This window comes from Balaenoptera acutorostrata, chromosome 19 (assembly GCF_949987535.1).
Source record: "Balaenoptera acutorostrata chromosome 19, mBalAcu1.1, whole genome shotgun sequence".
NCBI lineage: Eukaryota > Metazoa > Chordata > Mammalia > Artiodactyla > Balaenopteridae > Balaenoptera > Balaenoptera acutorostrata.
The window spans coordinates 36,467,575-36,480,076 of record NC_080082.1 but is presented as its reverse complement, the minus strand read 5'-3'; positions in this window follow the sequence as shown (position 1 = coordinate 36,480,076).

Genomic DNA, 12,502 nt, shown 5'->3' with positions numbered 1-12,502 from the left:
TATACTTCTATTTTATCCATGGTAATATTGACCATGGGTCAAAGGAGATGTCTCAGTTGAAATTAGAAATGTTTTGCTCATAAAAAGAGTCAGATTTGTGGTTATCATAGGCAAGGGGCAGGGGGAATTGGAGGAAGGAGGTAAAAGGTCCAAACTTCCAGTTACAAGATAAATTAGGACTAGGGATGTAATGTACAACATGATGACTACAGTTACTACTGCTATAGGACATACAGGAAAATTGTTAAGAGAGTAAATCCTGAGTTCTCATCACCAAAAAAGAAAAAGAAAAAAAGAAAGACAGAAAAGGTGAAAGGTCTGAAAGGTCCAAAGATGTATCTGTTTTACTTCACAATTTTGCCAAGGGCCTGCTGTACTTACTTCATAGTTGACTTTCTCACTAAAGTGTTGATTTAATTATCAGAAAACTTCGGTGCTCAAAAGCATTAATAAAAAATATGCTGTAACATTTGGGGAAAAAATGTTTTGAACTTACTGAAAATTAAAATTCTACATTCAAAACTTGCTCGTGGTGTGTAGTTAAAGCTGTGCCTAAGGGAATATTTGAACTTTAAATGTATATAAAAAAGAAGAAAGACTGATGATCAATGAACTAAGTATCTTTTTCATGAAGTGGAAAAAAAAATCAAAGTAAACTCAAAGCAAGTAGAAGAAAGGAAATAATAAATAAAAGAATTAATTAAATAATGTCATTATTGACAAGATTAATAATATTTGATACCCCTATTGAGGCTGATCAAGAAAAAATGAGAGAATGCACAAGTAACCAATGCCAGGTGTGAAAAAAGAGAGCATCATTTCAAACCCCATAGACATAAAAAAGTTAATAAGTGGATATTTTGAACAGCTTTAAGCCAATAATTTAACATAGGGATAAATAGACAACTTTCTAGAAAAATACAACTTACTAAAATGAACACACAAAAAAATTAGAAAATCTCAAGAGTGCAGTTTTCTGTATATGTGATATATGTCACAATAAAAAAGGTTAAAAATTAAACATAAAGTTAAGACTCACAGAGCTGGAAGGGCACCTAATAAGTTAATTGCTTTATTATGTGGCTTTGAACAGATTAATGTCTAGATTCCAATTTTATGAAACCTCAGATATGCAACATTATTTAAGAGGGTAGAGGTGACAAATTTAATTTAAATTCAGATAAATAAAAAGTCAATTTACAGTTCTTTGAGAAGATGGGAGTTTCTGCAAAACTGGATAACATGATGTTAGAAGTTCAACAAACTCCTAAAAAGTTGATAACCAAGAGAAAGGCAGACTTGCATATTGTCTTCTTGGCACAGTTTTCATTGGTTCCATTCTTTTTAATCTCCTTGACAGTCAAGTCATTCTTCCTATTTCATTCATTCTTCCTAATATCAGTACATTGTCTTCTTGTTTGAGTTAAGAAAACAACTGGCCTGTATCTGCCTGGTAACATCTCTGAAGAGAGAAATAAGCTCACTTAATTCCTCTTCTCTTCCCCAAATGAATATTATACTTTTCGCTTGTCCTGGGATGACACACTGGTAAACTATGGATACATTTTTTAGACCTATGCTGTTTTTAAAAGAGCTTTGATTCCTTATAAATCAGGCTGGTATTGGGCTTCATCACAATACACTGTCGTGCTTGTTACCTGTTCCTTTTAGTTATTTATTTTTTTAACATCTTTATTGGAGTATAATTGCTTTACAATGGTGTGTTAGTTTCTGCTCTATAACAAAGTGAACCAGTCATACATATACATATGTCCCCATATCCCCTCCCTCCTGCGTCTCCCTCCCTCCCATCCTCCCAATCCCACCCCTCCAGGCGGCCACAAAGCACGGAGCTGATCTCCCTGTGCCACACGGCTGCTTCCCACTAGCTATCCACGTCACGTCCCGTAGTGTATATATGTCCATGCCAACCCCTCACCCTGTCCCAGCTTACCCCTCCCCGCCCCCCATATCCTCAAGTCCATTCTCTAGTAGGTCTGCGTCTTTATTCCTGTCTTGCCCCTAGGTTCTTCATGACCTTTATCTGGCTGGATCATATGGTAATTCTATTTTTAGTTTTTTAAGGAAACTTCTTTTGATATTGAGCTGCATGAGTTGCTTGTATGTTTTGGAGATTAATCCTTTGTCAGTTGCTTCATTTGCAAATATTTTCTCCGATTCTGAGGGTTGTCTTTTCATCTTGTTTATGGTTTCCTTTGCTGTGCAAAAGCTTTTAAGTTTCATTAGGTCCCATTTGTTTATTTTTGTTTTTCTTTCCATTTCTCTAGGAGGTGGGTCAAACAGGATCTTGCTGTGATTTATGTCATAGAGTGTTCTGCCTATGTTTTCCTCTAAGAGTTTGATGGTGTCTGGCCTTACATTTAAATCTTTAATCCATTTTGAGTTAATTTTTGTGTATGGTGTTAGGGAGTGTTCTAATTTCATTCTTTTACATGTAGCTGTCCAGTTTTCCCAGCATGACTTATTGAAGAGGCTGTCTTTTCTCCACTGTATATGCTTGCCTCCTTTATCAAAGATAAGGTGACCATATGTGTGTGGGTTTATCTCTGGGCTTTCTATCCTGTTCCATTGATCTATATTTCTGTTTTTGTGCCAGTACCATACTGTCTTGATTACTGTAGCTTTGTAGTATAGTCTGAAGTCAGGGAGCCTGATTCCTCCAGCTCCGTTTTTCTTTCTCAAGATTGCTTTGGCTATTCGGGGTCTTTTGTGTTTCCATACAAACAGTGAAATTTTTTGTTCTTGTTCTGTGAAAAATGCCAGTGGTAGTTTGATAGGTATTGCATTGAATCTGTAGATTGCTTTGGGTAGTAGAGTCATTTTCACAATGTTGATTCTTCCAATCCAAGAACATGGTATATCTCTCCATTTATTTGTATCATCTTTAATTTCTTTCATCAGTGTCTTATAATTTTCTGCATACATGTCTTTTGTCTCCTTAGGTAGGTTTATTCCTAGATATTTTATTCTTTTTGTTTCAATGGTAAATGGGAGTGTTTTCTTAATTTCACTTTCAGATTTTTCATCATTAGTGTATAAGAATGCAAGAGATTTCCGTGCATTAATTTTGTATCCTGCTACTTTACCAAATTCATTGATTAGCTCTAGTAGTTTTCTGGTTGCATCTTTAGGATTCTCTATGTATAGTATCATGTCATCTGCAAACAGTGACAGTTTTACTTCTTCTTTTCCAATTTGGATTCCTTTTATTTCCTTTTCTTTTCTGATTGCTGTGGCTAAAATTTCCAAAACTATGTTGAATAATAGTGGTGAGAGTGGGCAGCCTTGTCTTGCTCCTGATCTTAGTGGAAATGGTTTCAGTGCTTCACCATTGAGGATGATGTTGGCTGTGGGTTTGTCATATATGGCCTTTATTATGTTGAGGAAAGTTCCCTCTATGCCTGCTTTCTGCAGGGCTTTTATCATAAATGGGTGTTGAATTTTGTTGAAAGCTTTCTCTACATCTATTGAGATGATCATACGGTTTTTCTCCTTCAATCTGTTAATACAGTGTATCACATTGATTGATTTGAGTATATTGAAAAATCCTTGCATTGCTGGAATAAACCCCACTTGATCATGGCGTATGATCCTTTTAATGCGCTGTTGGATTCTGTTTGCTAGTATTTTGTTGAGGATTTTTGCATCTATGTTCATCAGTGATATTGGCCTATAGTTTTCTTTCTTTGTGACATCTTTGTCTGGTTTTGGTACCAGGGTGATGGTGGCCTCATAGAATGAGTTGGGGAGTCTTCCTCCCTCTGCAATATTTTGGAAGAGTTTGAGAAGCATAGGTGTTAGCTCTTCTCTAAATGTTTGATTGAATTCGCCTGTGAAGCCATCTGGTCCTGGGCTTTTGTTTGTTGGAAGATTTTTAATCACAGTTTCAATTTCAGTGCTTGTGATTGGTCTGTTTATATTTTCTATTTCTTCCTGGTTCAGTCTCAGCAGGTTGTGCATTTCTAAGAATTTGTCCATTTCTTCCAGGTTGTCCATTTTATTGGCATAGTGTTGCTTGCAGTAATCTCTCATGATCGTTTGTATTTCTTCAGTGTCTGTTGTTAGTTCTCCTTTTTTATTTCTAATTCTGTTGATATGAGTCTTCTCCCTTTTTTTCTTGATGAGTCTGGTTAATGGTTTATCAATTTTGTTTATCCTCTCAAAGAACCAGCTTTTAGTTTTATTGATCTTTGCTATTGTTTCCTTCATTTCTTTTTCATTTATGTCTGATCTGATCTTTATGATTTCTTTCCTTCTGCTAACTTTGGGGTTGTTTTGTTCTTCTTTCTCTAATTGATTTAGGTGCAAGGTTAGGTTGTTTATTAGAGATGTTTCCTGTTTCTTAAGGTAGGATTGTATTGCTATAAACTTCCTTCTTAGAACTGCTTTTGCTGCATGCCATAAGTTTTTGGTCGTCGTGTCTCCATTGTCATTTGCTTCTAGGTATTTCTTGATTTCCCCTTTGATTTCTTCAGTGATCACTTGGCTATTAAGTAGTGTATTGTTTAGCCTCCATGTGTTTGTATTTTTTACAGATCTTTTCCTGTAATTGATATCTAGTCTCATAGCGTTGTGGTTGGAAAAGATACTTGATACAATTTCAATTTTCTTAAATTTGCCATGGCTTGTTTTGTGACCCAAGATATGATCTAACCTGGAGAATGTTCCATGAGCCCTTGAGAAAAAAGTGTATTCTGTTGTTTTTGGGTGGAATGTCCTATAAGTATCCATCTTGTTTAATGTATCATTTAAAGCTTGTGTTTCCTTATTTATTTTCATTTTGGATGATCTGTCCATTGGTGAAAGTGGGGTGTTAAAGTCCCTTACTATGATTGTGTTGCTGTCGATTTCCCCTTTTATGGCTGGTAGTATTTGCCTTATGTATTGAGGTGCTCCTATGTTGGGTGCATAAATATTTACAATTGTTATATTTTCTTCTTGGGTCGATCTCTTGATCATTATGAAGTGTCCATCTTTGTCTCTTGTAATAGTCTTTGTTTTAAAGTCTATTTTGTCTGATATGAGAATTGTTACTCCAGTTTTCTTTTGATTTCCATTTGCATGGAATATCTTTTTCCATCCCCTCACTTTCAGTCTGTATGTGTCCCTAGGTCTGAAGTGGGTCTCTTGTAGACAGCATATATATGGGTCTTGTTTTTGTATCCATTCAGCCAGTCTGTGTCTTTTGGTGGGAGCATTTAATCCATTTACATTTAAGGTAATTATCGATATGTATGTTCCTATTACCATTTTCTTAATTGTTTTGGGTTTGTTATTGCAGGTGTTTTCTTACTCTTGTGTTTCTTGCCTAGAGAAGTTCCTTTAGCATTTGTTGTAAAGCTGGTTTGGTGGTGCTGAACTCTCTCAGCTTTTGCTTGTCTGTAAAGGTTTTAATTTCTCCATCAAATCTGAATGAGATCCTTGCTGGGTAGAGCAATCTTGGTTGTAGGTTTTTCTCTTTCATCACTTTAAATATGTCCTGCCACTTCCTTCTGGCTTGCAGAGTTTCTGCTGAAAGATCAGCTGTTAACCTTATGGGGATTCCCTTGTGTGTTATTTGTTGTTTTTCCCTTCCTGCTTTTAATATTTGTTCTTTGTATTTAATTTTTGATAGTTTGATTAATATGTGTCTTGGTGTGTTTCTCCTTGGATTTATCCTGTATGGGACTCTCTGTGCTTCCAGGACTTGATTAACTATTTCCTTTCCCATATTAGGGAATTTTTCAAATATAATCTCTTCAAATATTTTCTCAGTCCCTTTCTTTTTCTCTTCTTCTTCTGGGACCCCTATAATTCAAATGTTGGTGCATTTAATGTTGTCCCAGAGGTCTCTGAGACTGTCCTCAGTTCTTTTCATTCTTTTTTCTTTATTCTGCTCTGCAGTAGTTATTTCCACTATTTTATCTTCCAGGTCACTTATCCGTTCTTCTGCCTCAGTTATTCTGCTATTGATCCCTCCTAGAGTATTTTTAATTTCATTTACTGTGTTGCTCATCATTGCTTGTTTCCTCTTTAGTTCTTCTATGTCCTTGTTAAATGTTTCTTGCATTTTGTCTATTCTATTTCCAAGATTTTGGGTCATCTTTACTATTATTATTTTGAATTCTTTTTCAGGTAGGCTGCGTATTTCCTCTTCATTTATTAGGTCTGGTGTGTTTTTACCTTTCTCCTTCATCTGCTGTGTGTTTTCCTGTCTTCTCATTTTGCTTATCTTACTGTGTTTGGGGTCTCCTTTTCACAGGCTGCAGGTTCGTAGTTCCCATTGTTTTTGGTGTCTGTCCCCAGTGGCTAAGTTTGGTTCAGTGGGTTGTGTAGGCTTCCTGGTGGAGGGGACTAGTGCCTGTGTTCTGGTGGATGAGGTTGGGTCTTTTCTTTCTGGTGGGCAGGTCCATGTCTGGTGGTGTGTTTTGGGGTGTCTGTGGCCTTATTATGATTTTTGGCAGCCTCTCTGCTAATGGATGGGACTGTGTTCCTGTTTTGCTAGTTGTTTGGCATAGGGTATCTAGCACCGTAGCTTGCCAGTCATTGAGTGAAGGTGGGTCTTGGTGTTGAGATGGAGATATCTGGGCAAGTTTCACCATTTGGTATTACGTGGAGCTGGGAGGTCTCTTGTGGACCAGTGTCCTGAACTTGGCTCTCCCACCTCAGAGGCACGGCCCTGATGCCTGGCTGGAGCACCAAGAGCCGTTCATCCACATGGCTCAGAATAAAAGGCAGAAAAAATAGAAAGAAAGAAAGAAAGAGGATAAGATAAAATAAAATAAAGTTATTAAAATAAAAAATAATTATTAAGAAAAAAAAATTTTTTTAAGTAAAAGAAAAAAACAAAAACGGATGGACAGAATCCTAGGACAAATGGTGAAAGCAAAGCTAGACAGACAAAATCTCACACAGAAGCATACACATACACACTCACAAAAAGTGGAAAAGGGGAAAAAATAATATATCTTGCTCCCAAAGTCCACCTCCTCAATTTGGGATGATTCGTTGTCTATTCAGGTATTCCACAGATGCAGGTACATCAGGTTGATTGTGGGCTTTAATCCGCTGCTCCTATGGCTGCTGGGAGAGATTTCCCTTTCTCTTCTTTGTTCGCACAGCTCCTGGGGTTCAGCTTTGGATTTGGCCCTGCCTCTGCGTGTAGGTCGCCTGAGGGCGTCTGTTCTTTGCTCAGACAGGACAGGGTTAAAGGAGCAGCTGCTTTGGGGGTTCTGGCTCACTCAGGCCGGGGGGAGGGATGGGTACGGATGCGGGGCGAGACTGCAGCAGCAGAGGCCGACGTGACATTGCAGCAGCCTGAGGCACGCTGTGCGTTCTCCCGGGGAAGTCGTCCCTGGATCACGGGATCCAGGCAGTGGCGAGCTGCACCGGCTCCCGGGAGGAGCGGTGTGGAGAGTGACCTGTGCTTGCTCACAGGCTTCTTGGTGGCAGCAGCAGCAGCCTTTGCATCTCATGCCCATCTCTGGGGTCCGCGCTGATAGCCGCAGCTCGTGCCCGTCTCTGGAGCTCCTTTAAGCGGCGCTCTGAATCCCCTCTCCTCAAGCACCAGGAAACAAAGAGGCAAGAAAAAGTCTCTTGCCTCTTCGGCTGGTCCAGACTTTTTCCCGGACTCCCTCCTGGCTAGCTGTGGTGCGCTAACCCCTTCAGGCTGTGTTCACGCGGCCAACCCTAGTCCTCTCCCTGCGATCCGACCGAAGCCCGAGCCTCAGCTCCCAGCCCCCGCCCACCCCGGTGGGTGAGCAGACAAGCCTCTCGGGCTGGTGAGTGCTGGTTGGCACCGCTCCTCTGTGGGGGAATCTCTCCGCTTTGCCCTCTGCACCCCTGTTGCCGCGCTCTCCTCCGTGGCTCCGAAGTTTCCCCCCTCTGCCACCCGCAGTCTTTGCCCGCGAAGGGGCTTCCTAGTGTGTGGAAACCTTTCCTCCTTCACAGCTCCCTCCCACTGGTGCAGGTCCCATCCCTATTCTTTTGTCTCTGTTTTTTCTTTTTTCTTTTGTCCTGCCCAGGTACGTGGGGAGTTTCTTGCCTTTTGGGAGGTCTGAGGTCTTCTGCCAGCATTCAGTGGGTGTTCTATAGGAGCAGTTCCACGTGTAGATGTATTTCTGATATATCTGTGGGGAGGAAGGTGATCTCTGCGTCTTACTCTTCCACCATCTTCTCCTCTCCAGAAAATCTAAATTTCTAAACATATTACAAAACTACAGTAATCAAAATAGAGCGGCACTCTTGTCTGGCATAAAGACAAGCTATATAGACCAAGGAATAGAATAGAGAGCCCAGAAACATACCTTTGTGTATATAGTCAAATGATTTTCAACAGGAGTACCAAAGCCACTTAATACGGAAGGGACAAATGGTGTTATGAAAACCTGATATCCACATATAATGGATTAAAGTTGTGCACTGTTGGTAAGATTGTAAATTGGTGCAGCCACTATGGAAAACAGTATGGAGGTGCCTCAAAAAATTAAAAATAGAATTACCATATGATCCAGCAATTCCACTTTTGGATAGATATCCAAAAGAATTGAGAGCAGAGTCTTGAAGAGATATTTGTACCCCCAAATTCACAGCAGAATTATTCTCAATAGCTGTGAGGTGGAAGCAACCCAAATATCCATTGGCAAATAAATGGATAAACAAAATGCAGTATATACATATCTATTAATTTGCTAGGACTGCAGTGTCAAAATACCACAAACTAGGTGGCTTAAACAACAGAAATCTATTTTCTCACAGTTCTGGAGGCTGGAAGTCCAAGATCAAGGTGCCATCAAGAGTGTTTTCTAGTGAAGCTTCTCTCTTCGGTTTGCAGAAGGCCAGCAGCTTGCTGTGTCCTCACAATACCTTTCTCTCTGCCTTTGCTTCCCTGTTGTCTCTTCCTGTTCTTTAAGGGCACCAGTACTATTGGATTAGATTCCCATACTCATGACCTCATTTAACCTTAATTACCTCTTTAAAGGCCTTATCTCCAAATACAGTCACATGGGGTTAGGGCTTCAACATATGAATTTTGGAGAGATCCAATTCAGTCCATAACAACATACAATGTAATATTATTCAGGCTTAAAAAGGTAGGAAACATGCTGCAACATGGATGAACCTTGAAGGCATTATCACTTAATGTCCTACACAAAAGACCTCTATGATTCGATCTTAAAACTTGCCCCCTGTCCTGCCATGCAAAGCACTCAGCTAATCATTGCTGTCATGCCACATGCCCCTGGGCCTCTGCACATGGCTGTTCTCTCTCCTGGAATGCATTTCCTTCACTCCTCCCATCAGGGAAATCTCATCCATACTTCCAAGCCCAGCCACAGTGCTCTCCTGTCCCCAAGGCACAGTTCATTACTCCTCTTCTCTGCTCCCCCAGTTCTTTGTACAATACTCTATGTTATAACTCTCTTTCTTTTAGCCTGCCCCGCCTCCACTACTTGTAAGCTCCCAAAGACACAAAGGCTTTTCCTCTCTTGTCACCCATACCTAGCACAATGCCCATGGACAGTAGTTACTCAACAGTGTCTGTTGAATGAATGAAGACACAGGTGTGTAAACAGTGATAAGAGGATTGAGACCACTGTGACTCAGGTTGGGGGAGGCCACCTAGTCTAATCTTGGCAAAGTGTGTATTACTAGTGGCCTGCAGGATGATTTTAAGTGGCACATGGGTGAACACGTTTTTTTAAAGTGATAAATTTATTTTAATGTATCCAAAAATATATAACTACATCTCAAACTTGTGCTTTCATAAATCTCATTGCCTCTCATGAGGCTAAGTAAAAAGCAGTGAGCCAATTTAACAAGAGCCACTGAGTAAATAATACTATAGTTGGTACATGGACATAGTAAAACTCCCAAATGACTAAAGATTGAGAAGCGCTGGGTTAGTCTTTGGCTTTGTCTTTGGGCAAAACTATAGACTGATATTCCCAATGATCCTTGGAGAGTGATATTTTCTATGATTCATTCTATTTTTCAGTCTTCACCGGCAGGAAGGGGTGGGGTGAGCTGGGGAGGGAGATAAAGGTGTCCTCACTGTCTCTCCACCCATCTCCTAAGATGCTGTCTTTGGTTTGGGGGCCGAGCGAGGGATGATGAGCCATTCTCTCAGAGAATATCAGCTAGTTCCTTTCATAGCCAAGCACATCAGCATTTCTGGTGATTGTGCATTGTGATATCTGTAAACAAGCGATATATATTCCACAGGCCTCTCTATCAGGATGTTTGTAAGATCTATGTTAAAAAAGATGGGCTTTGGTTTGCTTCCAAGTCATGAAGACGTTAAGTCCTCTTTTAAACATGTTATTTATGCCTAAAGCTGACCTTATAGAATGGAGTGGGTGTGGGCAGGTGGCCACCAGCAGGGGTGGAGTGGGAGAGGGGAGGAAGAGCAAGATGCGGGCAGGTGGTAGCGGTGATTTGATATCACAGAAAGATTCTTTGCCTTACAAAAAGATTAATCACAGGGTTCCTTTTAACCCAAAAGTTTCATGCATTTTAAAAGAGGATTTGATTTACAAGAAACTTTTCAGGAACACAGCTGCCGGGCAAAGCAAGCTATTTACACCTACTTGAAATCCATTTTAAGAGCCAGGAGTCTGGGGTGTCAGGGGGAGTGATAGAACTCTTTTCGTTTTTAATTGATGAGTGATATTGACTAACACAGTTAGGAGCCTAGGTATTGGGCCTGGAACAGGGTGTTTCTGTAGTAAATATGTGTGAATGTGCTGAGCGCTTGAGTATTGATTCATTTATGTACCTGTTTGGCTTTTGCTGTGCAGGGCTTTGTACTTTGCAGCTTTAGAGCTAAGCTGGCTTTCACAGAAGCCAGTGTCAGAATGTATCAAGTTGTACAGCACGAATCATCTGGCTCAATGGCCTCTGCGGAGAGGGCCTGGCCTTGTATGCATGGCAAGGAGAAGCCACAAAGACATCAGTGTGGGGGAAGAGACCAGGGGGTTGAGAGGGCTGCACAGATGAGGAGATGTGATCTTTGCCTTGGAAACAAACCTCAGCGTTTCTTTTAAGCCCCTTCCCCTTCCCATGCTGCCCGCTAATAGTTCTCTCTCTCCCAATTGTCCCACTCCATTGAGTTTTTATTATCACCTCTCTATCTTGTGGAAATTCCACACAAACCCTGGGGTCCTTAAATGATTCCCTCTTTCCTGCTCCCTGCTGCAGTGGCACAATGGTAGAGCGTCAGGCGGAGAGCTTCCAGAAAGAGTGTCCTACTGCTGAGCCTCAGATCTCAACCAGGCAAAGAAAACCATACAAGGCCTTTGTTCCACAGGTTCTAAGACCCACCTTGAACACTGTCTGTGTGATTTCATCCTGGAGCTGGCACAATAAGAGTATCATACTTATAAAAGAGCTACTGTTCTCAGACCGTAAAGATATTAGAGATTCAGTGATCAATGGCAAATGTTTACTGAGTGTCAGAGAGGTGGAAGTTTTCTAGGCATTCTATTTTGCACAATTTGAAAAAAGAAAAACCCATGGAGACTGACCTCAGGGAGCTTGCAATCTAACAGGAGAGAAAGACCAGAGTGGCTCGTGTATTACTCTGCCTGAGGACAATGTCACACTTCAACATACTTGCTTCCCCTCCCTTGGCCACGTGGCTCGACTGCTTTAGCTGATGAAATTAAGACGCCTCAGAGACATTTGTGCTTTGCTGGACTCTCTTCTTTCCTTCAGGCAAGTACATTCGTTCACTGTCAACTGGGCTCTGAGCAAGAGCAAAAAAGATGACAATGTAGGTGGTGATGCTGGAGCAAAGTGCCCAGCTAACCTGCGGGGGACCTGTGACATGAGCAAGAGATAAACCTTTGTCATGTTAAGCCCTGACATTTTAATGATGTTTGCTACCACAGCATAAGCTAGCCCCTGAATCACACTCTGGCTCAATCCTGAGTAGCTGCAAAGGTTAATCTTAAATGGCATTTAGTTGACTAATGTTAGCTCATCTTCATATTATAGTAAATATCTGATAAATGCTTAGGAAATCAATATATAAACATAGAATTTGGGAGAACAAAAGAACCTTTGAGATTTGTCCAATGCAGATCTTTTCCCATCCTGCTATATTTGCTTGTTTGCATCTCTCTCCATCTATTGTCCCGCTGTCCACCAATCAACCCAGTTAGGACTGATGCATTTCAAGTGAGCTTCCACTATAGCGCTTTTAAATGATTATCATTTATGTTATTCACTTTGGCCCGAGTTGGACAATTGTACTGTTGACTTCATGTAGTTGTGAGGCTCAAATGAGGTAAGGAATATTCAAAAAGTTAAAAGCAGCATTCAAATATGCTTACCTGATAAACATCGTTGAGAATGTTAGCAACAGCCCCAGTTTTGTGTGAGGTCTCGGGGATCAATCACAGAGACAATGATCAATCACTGTCTCTATATTGGAGGAACCTGGGGGGCTTCACTAAGGGAACAAAGTGTAGGCTTCACTTTATGGTGCTGATATTTACAA